Here is a 13,494-nt window from a genome sequence, read left to right as displayed (position 1 = left end):
CTGAACCTTTCTGAATTCTACAGTTTCCTTTTTGAGGAGTGGCATCCAGAACTGTACACCGTATTCTAAGCATGGTCTCAACTGTAAATGTGCATAACACTGGCAATTTTACAGTGGTGCCCCGCAAGATGAATGCCTCGCAAGATGAAAAACTCGCTAGACGAAAGAGTTTTCCATTTTTTGAGTCGTTCCGCAAGACGAATTTCCCTATGGGCTTGCTTCGCAAGACGTTTCTTGCGAGTTTGTTTCCTTTTTCTTAAAGCCGCTAAGCCGCTAAACCGTTAATAGCCGCTAAGCCACTAAGCCACTAATAGCCGTTAAGCCGCTAATAGCCGTGCTTCGCAAGACGAAAAAACCGCAAGACGAAGAGACTTGCGGAACGGATTAATTTCGTCTTGCGAGGCACCACTGTACTTCCAATGCTTTTCTTAAAGATCACTAATACAGAAGTTGCCTTTTCCACAGCTGGGTCAACATCTTCATTGAGATATCCACTACAACCCCAAGGTCCCATTCCTGGTTAGTCGTCACCAGTTCAGTCCGATTAGCATATATGGGAAATTAGGAATTGTTTCCCCAACGTGCAAAACTTCACATTTGCTTACATTCCATCACACTTGGCCTTTTAATACCCAACCTTTAAGACAGTCTCCAAATATAATTATTCCCTTACGGCAAGTCAGAGGCTACCAGTCATTTGTAGAAGCCTTCTGAGCAGGCTATGGGGGATTGTGGCAGGCAGGGGTGCCAACTTGAATAAAATATGGGGCAGCTGACACCCTCAAATATTTTATGGAGGGATAAAGGGACCTCAGCCCCTAGGAGTTGGTTCCTACAGTGGCAGTGGTGATGGTGAGGAGATGCCAGGGACTGAACGTTGGACCTTCTCCAGAAAAGCATGTGTCCTACCAATGAGATATGGCTCTCCCCACATTATCTCTGCAAACACTGATTTGAGAAGACACATTTGTCAAGAAAACAGACCTTCCCTGTAACTTCAGTTGGAAGTTTATTAGCTCCACTAACCTGAAAAAATATATTATTTGGTGTTTTCCCCACCCCCCACCCCCATTTCTCCAAATGCAAAATACTTGGGAGTGAATTGTTCCTATTTGTGTTCAAGCATACGTTTTATGGTCTAAAAATGGAGAAGATTCCCAATTGCTCATTAAGAACAAGAGAAGCGTCTTGGCGGACCAGATCAAAGCCCTATCTCGCACAGCATTCTGGTCCCACATTGGCCAACCAGATGCATATGGGAAGCCTGCAACAGCACTCCCCCTAGTCGAATGAGTAATCCTCTAAGCCATCACTTGCATCTTGTGATCCTTCCCTTTGTCCCCTCACTCCCCTTTCAGCAGTATCTCCAAACAGTTTTATCAATCCATGGAGGCCAGTAAGCAGTTGGAAGTCAACCTTTCCCTAAAGCTGCTTGATCCCACATGCTGTCTGTGGCTCTGTGCTATATAGCAGAAGGCAAATAGTTTCCTTTGCCTGTGTTTAGTGAAGAGTTCAACAAATGAGCTTGGTCTGAATCATCCTTTTAGCAGTATCTGGCTGAAGCCGCAACTCAGTTTGGATGAAATATTTAGGGAGACACGAAGGCTCGAGTGCTGTTTCAAGCCCATCCAGCATTCTGACATGAGCAGTGCTCTCTTCCCTTTGGAGCCATGGCTACACATACCAAAGGACAGGCTGGAATGCCAGGAAGAAGGCCCTAGACAGGAAACAGAAGTGGCCCTGTCTGCTCTGCTTACATCACCCACAGACTCAGCTTGTCTGGGTTTGTAAGCTAAGTTGGGTTGCAAATAGATAAGCTCTCTGAATACACAGAATCGCTTTCCTCAGGCCTTAGTGTAACCCCAAGCTGTAACCACAACAACAACGGGTGACATAGCTTCTTCTCGGCTAGATGGAAGCTGCAAGCCAGGCTTGGACTTTACGCTAAGGTGATGGAGGGGCAAAAGCTGCAGCAGTTTGGATTTAGGCAAATAGAAGGCAGCTGTGCCTGGCAGAAAGGTGAAGGAATCTGCTTCCGGTGGCATGAGGGGGCACAAGGCGGGGAGAGAGACAAAAGCAGGAAGGAACTAGTGTCATCATGGAGCAGAAGCATCTTGGCCCTAACTGGAGAGGCCAACTTCTGCAACTGCATTCATTCATTTGCAAATTAAGACAGCACTCTGTGTACCTGCCTGCTTCCCACCTGCTCTACATATATATAGAAACTAATGTGTCAGTGTAGTGGAACAAGCCAAGATCCCCAGTGTTGAAGCAATAATTCTTCAACATCAACTTTGTTGGACTGGTCATGTGGTTCCGATGCCTGACTATCGTCTTCCAAAGCAACTACTCTATTCTCAGTTTAAAAACAGAAAGCAAAATACTGGCAGACAACAAAAGAGGTGTAAAGACATTCTCAAGGTAAATCTGAAAAAATGCTGTATAAACATGGGAAATTTGGAAAAATTGAGCACTCCAATCGGAGAATAGCCTTTACCAAAGGTGTTATGGACTTTGAAGAAGCACAAACTCAGGACAAAAGGAAGAAACAAGCCACAGTAAGAGGAAGGCTCATTTGGCAAATCCTCACTGTGATCAACTCCCACCCGGAAACTTATGTCCCCACAGTGGAAAGATGTGTGGATCTAGAATTGGCCTCCATAGTCACTTACAGACACACTGTTAAGACTGTTCATGGAAGGCAATCTTACTCGGCCATGAGGGATCACCAAAGAAAGAAGCCATTTATCATAATTAAACACCAACAGCAAGATAGGTGAAGTCTCCAGTGTTCTCCTCTGCCAGGAGCACTGGACCAGTAAGGGTACCCTAAAACTTCAGAACACTTGAGGAAGTGGTGACACAAAATTTAGTCCCCAACCCACCCTAGTCATCACTTGAGCCAATTCCAATGCTTTATTAGGTAAAGACTGCAATCCTTTGCACACTTACCTGGGAAAAAGCAACACTGGATATAGTGGGATTTACTTATCAGAAAGCATTTGTTTCTTTTGGTCAGACCTTGATGCTCTGCTATAGAAATGTATTTAAATGAGACATATACACTGTATATCACTCCTATCTACCCATGATGCCACACCTTTTCCTGCTTGCTTGTGGGTTAATGAATGAAACACTCAGATAAAACAAGGTAAATCTTTAAACCTAACATGGAAAGCTAATATACTGGGAAGTATATTCTCTAAGCCCAGAAACATGAGTGTATTATTGTGCAAACCTTGACGTTTACATTATTTCAGAGATACTTTCATGCCTAGATAACTCAAGATATCAACTCATCTCTAGAGCTCACACACATTTTCTCAAAAAGCCAAAAGCAGAAACAGTTCACAAATGCCTAATAGAATACAGATCATATTTTGTGATGGGGAAAGTTCTCCCCCCCCAAAAAAAAAAAAAATTGGAAAAGATTTTCTTTCTCTCAGGCATCAAAGATGGGCATGATTGAAAAAGAAGCAGGGGCAAACTTTCCCAAATGAATTTATTCCAAAAATCCAACAGGCAGGTCTATCTGATAGTCGTAAGCTGGAGCAGAATTTTCCCCAAAGTCAGATTCTGTTGTATGGGGGTGAGGTTTTGACTTCCACTGAAGCCAAGCTGGCTTGTTGTTAGAACCTAATATTTCTTTCCATCTGGCATGGTGAATCTTGGTCTTCGTAGCACATTGTCATCTAAGTTAATAATAGACTGCATTCCATTCCTTCTGTTGCACAGGCTCATCTACTGGGAATATTTAGAGAATCTTGTCTCCATGCTGGAGCAAGAAGGTTTGACTAGATAATCTTCATATCCATGAAAGTTTTACAGTTTTATAGCTAATGATAAATTTGCAACACCCCACACACTGAGAGAGAGCTGTACTGCATAAGGATTTTAAGTATGCGGCAAGATATTATTACAGAAACATGTCTCCTCCAACAACTGCCACTATATATTCTTCCATATTGTTCCCTATCTTTGGAGCTATCTCCATGCACCTAATAATTAAGGGTTTTCTCAAGATCCACTTCTTTTAGCAGAGTTTGTCCTGAGACATTATAACCTCATCTTCCTTTCTCCTTCATCTGATCGTCCCAGCAAACAATCTTAAATTCACTTAAAATTACAGGTCATTTTTGTTTGGCTGGATGGAGCTTTGGAGTTTGATAAATCTCACCCACCCAAAAAAACATACCCTGTAGTGTCATGCCTATAAACTGATAGCACTAAAAGATGGGTGAGGCCTTTGAAAAAGAGGTGGAGTGAAAAAAGACTGATCTTCATGTCAAGATAGCCAATGAAAAAAAATTGCAGGACAAGATTGATACGTGCAGAGTCAGAAGACAATTTCCTTCCATCTTTCTTCGTTGTCATCCTCATCTTCTTCTAAACAGCATTTAAGACTAAACTGAAATGATGCCAGACAAAAATTAAGGCCAAAGAAGTCTTGCTATTTAAAAGTCTGGGAGCGAGGCAAAGCAACAAGGTACGTGCATAGATAATGGCTGCAGTCTGAAGTTAGAAAAATTGAAACTGGAAACAGGACAAAAACTGTCTGGACAGCAAGAACAAGTCACTGCTGGAGCAGCCCACCAAAGGAAATAGTAAATTCATCATCGCTTGCAATCTTGAATTTAAGACTGGATTGCTTTCTGAAAGATATGCTCCACTTCAAGTATGAGTTGTTGGACTCAATGGTATTCACTTGCTTCTCAGAAAGACAAGTAATTCCTTCCAGTGAATGACTACCTAGGGAAACTTTCACCATCCATGCTGGAGAAGGTCAGACTAGATACCTCTGGTACTTGAAGATGGCCCAGGAAATTTACAACAAAACCATCCTTACTCATAACCTACTCATCTCGCTTCAGGCCGAGGGAGCCGGTGTTTGTCCAGAAACAGCTTTCCGGGTCATATGGCCAGCATGAATAAACTGCTTCTGGCATGATGGGACACCATGACGAGTGCCAGAGCACACAGAAACACTGTTTGCTTTCCCGCCACAGTGGTACCTATTTATCTACTTGGACTTTTGAACTGCTAGGTTGGCAGGAACTGGGGGATAGCAATGGGAGCTCACCCCGTTGTACGGATTCAATCCGCCGACCTTCCGATCAGCAAGCCAAAGAGGCTCAGTAGTTTAGACCTCAGCGCCACCTGCTCCCTTACCTTCCCATCTATGACACCATCGGTGGGTACAGACGTGGAAGGTGGGATGGATTCCCAGGAGAAGAAGACACTTCATATAACACAGCCACATATCTGGAAGCCTTTCCTGCCTTTCATTTCAGCCAGGAATGTATGTGAGCACTTTCTGCCTTACTGAAGATGCCAACAAGGCAAGAATGGCTACCGAAAGCTAGTTGAGTAGACTGACAATATTAATAGTGAACCACATCTGCAATTACCAATGTAGGTGACTTTAGGCCAGAGGCAGGGAACCTGTGGCCCTCCAAATGTTGTTGGGCTACTGCCCCCATGTCCCCTGACCATTGGCTGGAGCTGATGGGAACTGGAGTCCAACAACTGGAAGGCGACAGGTTGTCCATCTCTGATTTCAGCAATCTGCTGTCTTTCAGCCTCAACACTCCCCGATCATTGACAATACAACTGTTTGGCTCATTGCCTCTTAACATTTACACAAAGGGGTGCAGGAAGTGGCCCTATTGCAGACTTTCTTCCTCTCCTGAAGAATCCCAAACCCTGGAGAACCAGGTTCCAGTCCTTACTAAGTCATGAAGCTCACTGGGCAGACTTAGTTAAAATAAAAAAAAATCCTTCCAGTAGCACCTTAAAGACCAACTAAGTTAGTTCTTGGTATGAGCTTTCGTGAAGATCTGAAGAAGTGTGCATGCACACGAAAGCTCACACCAAGAACTAACTTAGTTGGTCTTTAAGGTGCTACTGGAAGGATTTTTTTTATTTTGACTATGGCAGACCAACACGGCTACCTATCTGTAACTGGGCAGACTTAGGTCAGTGACTATCTACCTGAACTATCTACCCATATAATTGTTACAAGATTAAAGTAGAGGGCATGTACACTGCCCTGAGCCTCCTTAGATGGGTATGATATAAATGGTGGGGGGCCATAAGGTTGACACACTGAGGATGCGAATGATACCTTTCTTCCAAATGTCCTAAGTAGTCCAATTCCTGAGCTAACTCATTTTTGTTTTGGTCAAAAGATTCACTGCTTTGCTAGATTGCTTAAAATGTAGCATACCGAACATGATGATATGAGGCGCTAGTCCTGCAAGGACACTGCGCCAGAATCACCCAGTCAAATATTTAGAATTGAAATGCAAATTCCTCTGTATGATTAAATTGGATTCAATCCAAATAGTATTTGGATTTAACGAGTTTATGGATTTCAAACCGACATGCAGCAGAAATCCCATCCTACGAATGTCTAAGGCATGGAGCTCTGAATTCACTTGTGTGCTTTTTATGTTGTATCTTTATAAAGGAACTTAAGCTGGATAAAAGTTTAGAGCCATCTTAATCTATGTCCAAGTGGAGGAGGTCTTTGACTCCAACCCCGCTCGGATACATTTTTCATATGAAAGGAAGGGAAGGCTATCTTTGTTTTAGCAGCAAGCCAAATCCACAAGTGAATGCAGCAAACATTTGTCCAAAGTCAGCCAATTGACTCCAGCACAAAGACTCCTGCAAAAACTATTGAGTTCAATTAGGTTCCTCCAGGGATGAATTCGACTCGTGGTGCTCGATCCATTTATAACCACAGTACATTTAGTTAAGACAGAAAGGCATACTGTGCTTCAGGTCTGAGTGGAATTCCACATTTACAAAGATCTCCTAATACTTGACACAGATTAGAAACCAATGCTATTCAGTCTTCCCTCTCAGATTCTCCTACAGTCAATCAGAGCCTGCTGTCACAAGCACACATGGATACAAACCATCTCTCATAAATCAAAACATTGCCTTTCTTTTGCCTGTCATGTAGAACTTTGGAGTCCATGTGATAAGAATAATAAACAAATCTGTAAAAAAAAAGGATGCAGAAAAACCAATGGTTGCATCAGACTTTTCCAGGGTGAACCTAGCCTCATTTGTGCACATGGGAGAGGATGCTATAAAATTAGGATGGGGGACCCATGACCATTCAGGGGTTGTTGAATTCCCATCAGTCCCAGCCAGAATCTTGGGGAAGGGTCCATGGGCATAGCCAGGATTTTTTTGGGGGGCGACAAAAAGTTGCTGAGCTTTTTGGGGGAGATCACAGGTAAAACTCCCCCCAAAAAGGATATTATAGGGAACAGGCTTTTGCTAGGGGGGCAGGTGTCTACTGGGGGGGGGTGGAACCTCAGTTAATTTTTAATGCTTTTCAATAATTTTTGAGGATTTGCCCCCCCCCAGCTATGCTCAGATATGCCTTTGCCAAGGATTGGACCCGGAACGTTCCGTGTGCAGCGTGTGCTCCAGCCCTGGGTGATGCGCCCTCTCCAAACAACCTAAATACTCATTTTTAAGAATAGACGTTGACCGAATATGGACAGCCCATGAGCAAAACCAGGAACGGCACCAAAATGATTTCGTTTTGTTTTCACAGCAACCGGCCCAGCACTTTTAGAAAATATTTACTCGGCGTATATTCTTGATTAATCTTTAATTCTGATGTCAATTTTTGTCTTCTCTTTAAATCGCAGCACATTAAAGCATGGAAAGTTTCCTGGCAGCGCCAAGCGTTCAGGCAACCCTTCTCAAACTTTTGGACCGCCCTGTGATGTTTCTGCCATTTATTCCAATCCTCCCTTCTCCCCACTATCAATGCTTGCCCTTTTTCCAGGGTGAAAGCCCTTTCTGGGGGATCTGTTTTTAAAAAAACAGGACAGATTTCTTACCGTGCCTTGAATTCCCCTTTTGAATTCAAGGGACCCTAATCTTGTCTGATAAGAACTCGTGGGCAGGATTCTCTTGGGGATCTTACCTCCCTGACCGATCACCTCTTTGGACTCGAATCAGAAAACTCTCTTTTATTTATAACTCAGATAAAAAAGATGACAGCGCTCCAGGAGATAACTTGTGTTCTCCTCAGCTCCCAACCATGTGTGGGTTATAAGGGAGACATTCCTGCTCATGTATTCCTTTGCTACAATGGCTGGGGGCGGGGGGAACCCCGATCACAGAGAGGTGTGCAGACCTGTCTTTTCTTGACGCCTCTGAAATTTGTAGCTCTTCCTTCCTTTCATAGAATTATATATAAAGGTTGCGGTGCCCAGCTTTGGAATAAAATATGCACTCCCAGATGCTTTGCATACCTTCATGAAGGCAGCAACATCTATTTGCCCTTCCCATTATTAAATGCTTCAAGCCTCAGTTTTCCCAAAAGGAGCAACCTTTCTCCACAACTTCCCTATTCTTTTCTGAGAAACAAAACCAAGTCAACTGAGGAAACATTTGAGGACCTGAGAAAGGAGGGAAGGAGAGGTGGGAGGGGCCATTTCATATTGACAGACAGGCCTAACTTTTGATGACAGTGAATGGTTGCCCCATTGCCTTCCAATCATAGTAATCAGTGGGAGGGATACTAAAGCAAATAAGCAGAGTTGTTCTTCAGGTGGGTTGTCATTGTCTGAGTTTTGGTTCGGAGAGCAAGGCATGAGTGGCAAAGTTAGGCTACTGGGGTATCCTAATTTCCCCCCAGTAATTCTATTTCCCAACAAACAAAACTGTAGCTCTCTTCTTCTTTTTCTTCTGGGTACTTCCAAGAAAGTGGAGAGAGATCTGGTGAGGAAAAAAATGGTTACTTTTCCAGTTTTTTTCAATAACAAACTCACCTGACAGTCCCAGGACATATTTGTTTGGCAGGATTCTTACCCAGGGCACCTCCTTTGTGTCCGAATTTTTAAGCTAATTGCCCCAAAGACCCTTTGAGAGGGTATGTGATTTCTATTTCTCCACCCCAAGCCGACAGAGAACTACTACACCCATCCTTCTAAGATTTGTCAAGCTTTTTCCCCTCAGAAGGGCAGACCTTGCCTGCAATTTGCACCCCATTTTGGCAGGAGGGGGGAATTTAAAAATTGCAGGCTTAAAGAGAAAAGGTTTAAAGGTTCCCCTGTATGATCCCACCCCCCTGAAATTTGGCAGGTTTAATCACTCCTTTGCATGCATTTATTTTTATGAAAAGTGGGTGAGTCATAGCTATTTTTAGATTCCCCATGGTTGTCAAGAGGGCAAAACAGCTTCACATTTCAAAGAGCAGATTCAGACCCAAATAATGAATCAAAATGATGCGAAGTAGATCAGGATGCTTCCAAATGCCACCAATACAAGATGTATATGGGGGGATTGCTGCACACACCTAACCTTTACCTACATTAAAGCGGCAACCATGTGTGTATTATCCGGCAACATCAGAATGGACAATTTGTTTTAACAGCTTTATGATTTTGCTATCTATATATACAGCAACATGGCTATTCGAAGCACACACATTTCCACCACCCCTCATCCTTAAAGTTACTCCCCTGAAAAATCATCTGTTGCTCAAGATACACTGGGACCCTTTCCGACAGGAAATATCGGTTTACACTATTTGCAATGTAATAAGCCGCGCATCGGAGCAAGTTAAACCATTCTTACCTCTTGAGTCCAAGCAGATGGAAGCTACTCATTCTGGAGAAGCCAGGGGGTTCACACTTTTGCATTCCAGCAAACTCTGTGTTGGGGTGTGGCTAGTGGCATAGCGAGTCCCACCAGTGCCCGGGAGGGATGCTGCTGCCTTGCGCTGCCCTTGCGCTGCTTTCTTGGACAGTGTTGGGCCTGCAGGTTGCCTGAGCTGCCATCCCCCTCCTGGGTGGATGCCCAGGAGAAGAAGAGGAGGAGGAGGAGGAGGAGGAGGAGGAGGAGGAGGAGGAGGAGTTGTTTGGATTTGATATCCCACTTTATTACTACCCGAAGGAGTCTCAAAGTGGCTTACATTCTCCTTTCCCTCTCTCCCCCACAACAAACACTCTGTGAGGTGAGTGAGGCTGAGAGACTTCAGAGAAGTGTGACTAGCCCAAGGTCACCCAGCAGCTGCATGTGGAGGAGCGGGGACGCGAACCCGGTTCACCAGATTACAAGTCCACCGCTCTTAACCACTACACCACACTGGGAGGGACATGGTGGCTCAGGCATCCTCCAGGCCCAGTGCTGCCCAGGGCTATCTACGCCTCCTGCACCCCCCTAGTCACACTGCTGGGAGTGGTGCATGCTGTGCTTCACCTCACCTGCCTTGTGCCCAGGTGAACCTCACAGAAGGCTACAAGAGTTTCAGTGAAGGAGGTTAACTTTTCCAAGGTACTGAGCCTATGGGAAAGTAGTGGGGACTTCTTGGGTTCTTGTAATATGTACAGTGGTACCTCAGGTTACAAACACTTCAGGTTACAAACGCTTCAGGTTACAGACTCTGTTAACCCAGAAGTAGTACCTCGGGTTAAGAACTTTACCTCAGGATGAGAACAGAAATTGTGCTCCGGTGGCGTGGCAGCTGCGGGAGTGGTGCTTCAGGTTAAGAACAGACCTCTGGAACGAAGTAAATTCTTAACCAGAGGTACCACTTTATTCATTTACTATACATGTGGAGTCAGTGGGAAGAAGGCAGACCCAAGTGGTGCTCCCAGACAGGGAGTTTGCTTTTTCAAAAGGGTTGTAGGGATATTTCAAATGGGTCATTGGCAACAGCCTTTTTTAACATCCGATTTTCTGCAGAAAATGTAAATCCTTATTAACATTACAACAATGCCATGTGGACTTGGTAGAATGAGAAGGTGCTGAAAGTACTTCACAGTTAGTCTGTAAACAAGAAAAAGAATTCTCAGAAATTTAGAGTACAAGCACCAAGGGATGTTTCAACAAGAAAAAATGTAAAGCATTATGTACTAGAATCTATAGCACCTCCTTTGAAAAGTGTAACAAGCATTTAACAACAGAAACAGCAAGATTCAGCCAGGCGGCTGCAGTGTGACTCCCCTCGGTTTGTGTATTGGAGCATTTGCAAACAAGGTTTACTCTAATCTGTTCCCCCAGAGAGTTTCACAAAAGCATGCAGCTTTAATCTGATCAAATAAATTAGTGCTCTTGGGCTGTCCCACTGAAAATCTAATCCTCACCTTCAAAAAATAAAAGGCGGGGGGGGGGGGGAGAGAAATCCCATTTTGGTTAAATGTTTAGAACTTCCCCAGCCAAGGGTGAATGGGCAGCTTAAAACAGATGATACCATGATCCAAAGTAGTGTTTCTTTGAATTGCTTCAAAAGAATACATATAAGTTGATTAATTTATTAAAATATGGATGGCTGATCAATTTGTTATAAATTTTCATGCATTTGCAAAACGATTTGCAAGCTGCTTTGATTTTCATTCTCTTTAGAAAATAATTCTAATTGGGGGTTTTTCAGATTTAAAACAGTAGCAACTCAACAATCAGCTGCAATTCAATGATCAGCTAAAAACTCTTTGAGGAACAGCATTCCAGAATCTGATGAACAATAATTCAGATACTCTTTATGAGATACAGAAGGGAGCATGAAATAGCTGTTCTGTCTTTAAAATCCAATTGTCAGTATATGATTAAGGGAAATCTGACAGGGCAATTCTATCCATGTTTACTTGGTGAGGAACATGTGGAAGGACTCTCTCTCCTCCATAGGATTGTAATTGCATGAGGGGTAAAATGTTCTCTGGAAGCTGATTAAACCATGCAGTCTATGTGGCTCTCTCCAGGAACCCTCATCTTATGCCTACCTTGTCCTATCTAGACCACAGAAAGACCTCCTTAATCATCTGAGTTGCTTTTAACCTCTGTCTGTTGTGCTTATATTATTTATTAGTATTTTAACTCATTTTTACTATTTTTTCTGATGTTTGTTCTAGTGTTTTTGTGAAGTCCAGTGCATAAGGGGAGTGTTTTCTTCTTGTCTTGCAAACTACCTAGAGGCTGCATGCACACCAAACATTTAAAGTACATTTCTCCACAAAGAATCATGGGAACTGCAGTTTACCCCCACACACACACACACACAAGCAGCAAGCTCCCCTCTCTGTTTGTTTCCGAGAACCAGAAGAGGGCTGAAATGGGCAGAGTGTTGGCAGGCTTCATGGAGGCGCACTCTCTGATTGCTTGGGGAAAGCTCTGGAGATGAGGGTACTTAGACAGCTGTCGGAAGAGGGGACTTTCAGTCTCGGCAACTGATTTTGTGGAGCAAAAGCCAAGCCTTATGAGGAACGGTTGAAGGAGCTGGGTGTGTTTAGCCTAGGAAAGAGGAAACTGAGAGGAGAGCCATCCTCAAATATCTGAAGGACTGTCACATGGAGGATGGAGAAGGTTTGTTTTCTCCTGCTCTGGAGGGCAAGACTCAAACCAATGGCTTCAGGTTGCAGGAAAGTAAAGGTAAAGGGACCCCTGACCATTAGGTCCAGTCGTGGCTGACTCTGGGGTTGCGGCGCTCATCTCGCTTTATTGGCCAAGGGAGCCGGCGTACAGCTTCCGGGTCATGTGGCCAGCATGACTAAGCCACTTCTGGCAAACCAGAGCAGCGCACAGAAATGCCGTTTACCTTCCCAGCGGAGTGGTACCTATTTATCTACTTGCAGTTGGGTGTGCTTTAGAACTGCTAGGTGGGCAGGAGCAGGGACCGAGCAATGGGAGCTCACCCCGTGGAGGGTATTCGAACCGCTGACCTTCTGATCGGCAAGTCCTAGGCTCTGTGGTTTAACCCACAGCGCCACCCGCAACCCTTGCAGGAAAGTAAGTTCCAGCTAAACATACAAAAAAATTCCTTCTGACACCAAGAGCTGTTTGACAGTGAAACAGTCTCCCTCAGGAGGTTATGGGCTCTCCTTCATTTGAGGTCTTCAAGCAGAGGTTGAGTGGCCGTCTGTCATGGGTGCTTTAGCTGAGATTCCTGCATTGCAGGGGGTTGGACTAGATGACCCTAAGGTCCCTTTCAACTCTTAAGATTCTATGAAAACCACCAGGAATAATGTGCTCATTAGGCCTGACACTCAGCCATGTCTGTGGAGATGGTGCTTATGCTAATGAAGAGTTAACTCCAGCTATGTACTGTGTGATTACTGAGCATACTCTGACAGTAGGCCGGTCCTGGCTAAAACAACAACAAGGATTTGAGCATCCTCCAGACCCGACCCGTCTCTGGCTTCAATTTTATAGGAAGCAGCTCTCTCCCACTCCACATTTCCTCTGCCTTATCTCTCAGGATGGTGTTATCCAGACTCATTTTTCACACTTGGAGAAGCCAGAGAGGGAAAAGTCCACAGTCTAGGCCACTTTCTGAAGTGTTTTGATCTGGTGTTACAATGAGCACCCATGGTTTGAGTATGTGGATGGATGGAGCTGTGGTCACCTTGTGGAAACAACTTCTAAATAGGTAGCTTAGGGCTGCAATCCTGCACAGGGAGTTTGCCACTGCAGGCATGCACTTCCCTGGGAGTAAGCCACATTGGCCATAGTTCTGAATTGCCG

Source organism: Podarcis vaucheri (assembly GCF_965113315.1).
Source record: "Podarcis vaucheri genome assembly, chromosome: 3".
NCBI classification, from domain to species: Eukaryota; Metazoa; Chordata; class Lepidosauria; order Squamata; family Lacertidae; genus Podarcis; species Podarcis vaucheri.
The sequence above is the reverse complement of the archived record's forward strand: the minus strand, read 5'-3'. Positions refer to the sequence as shown.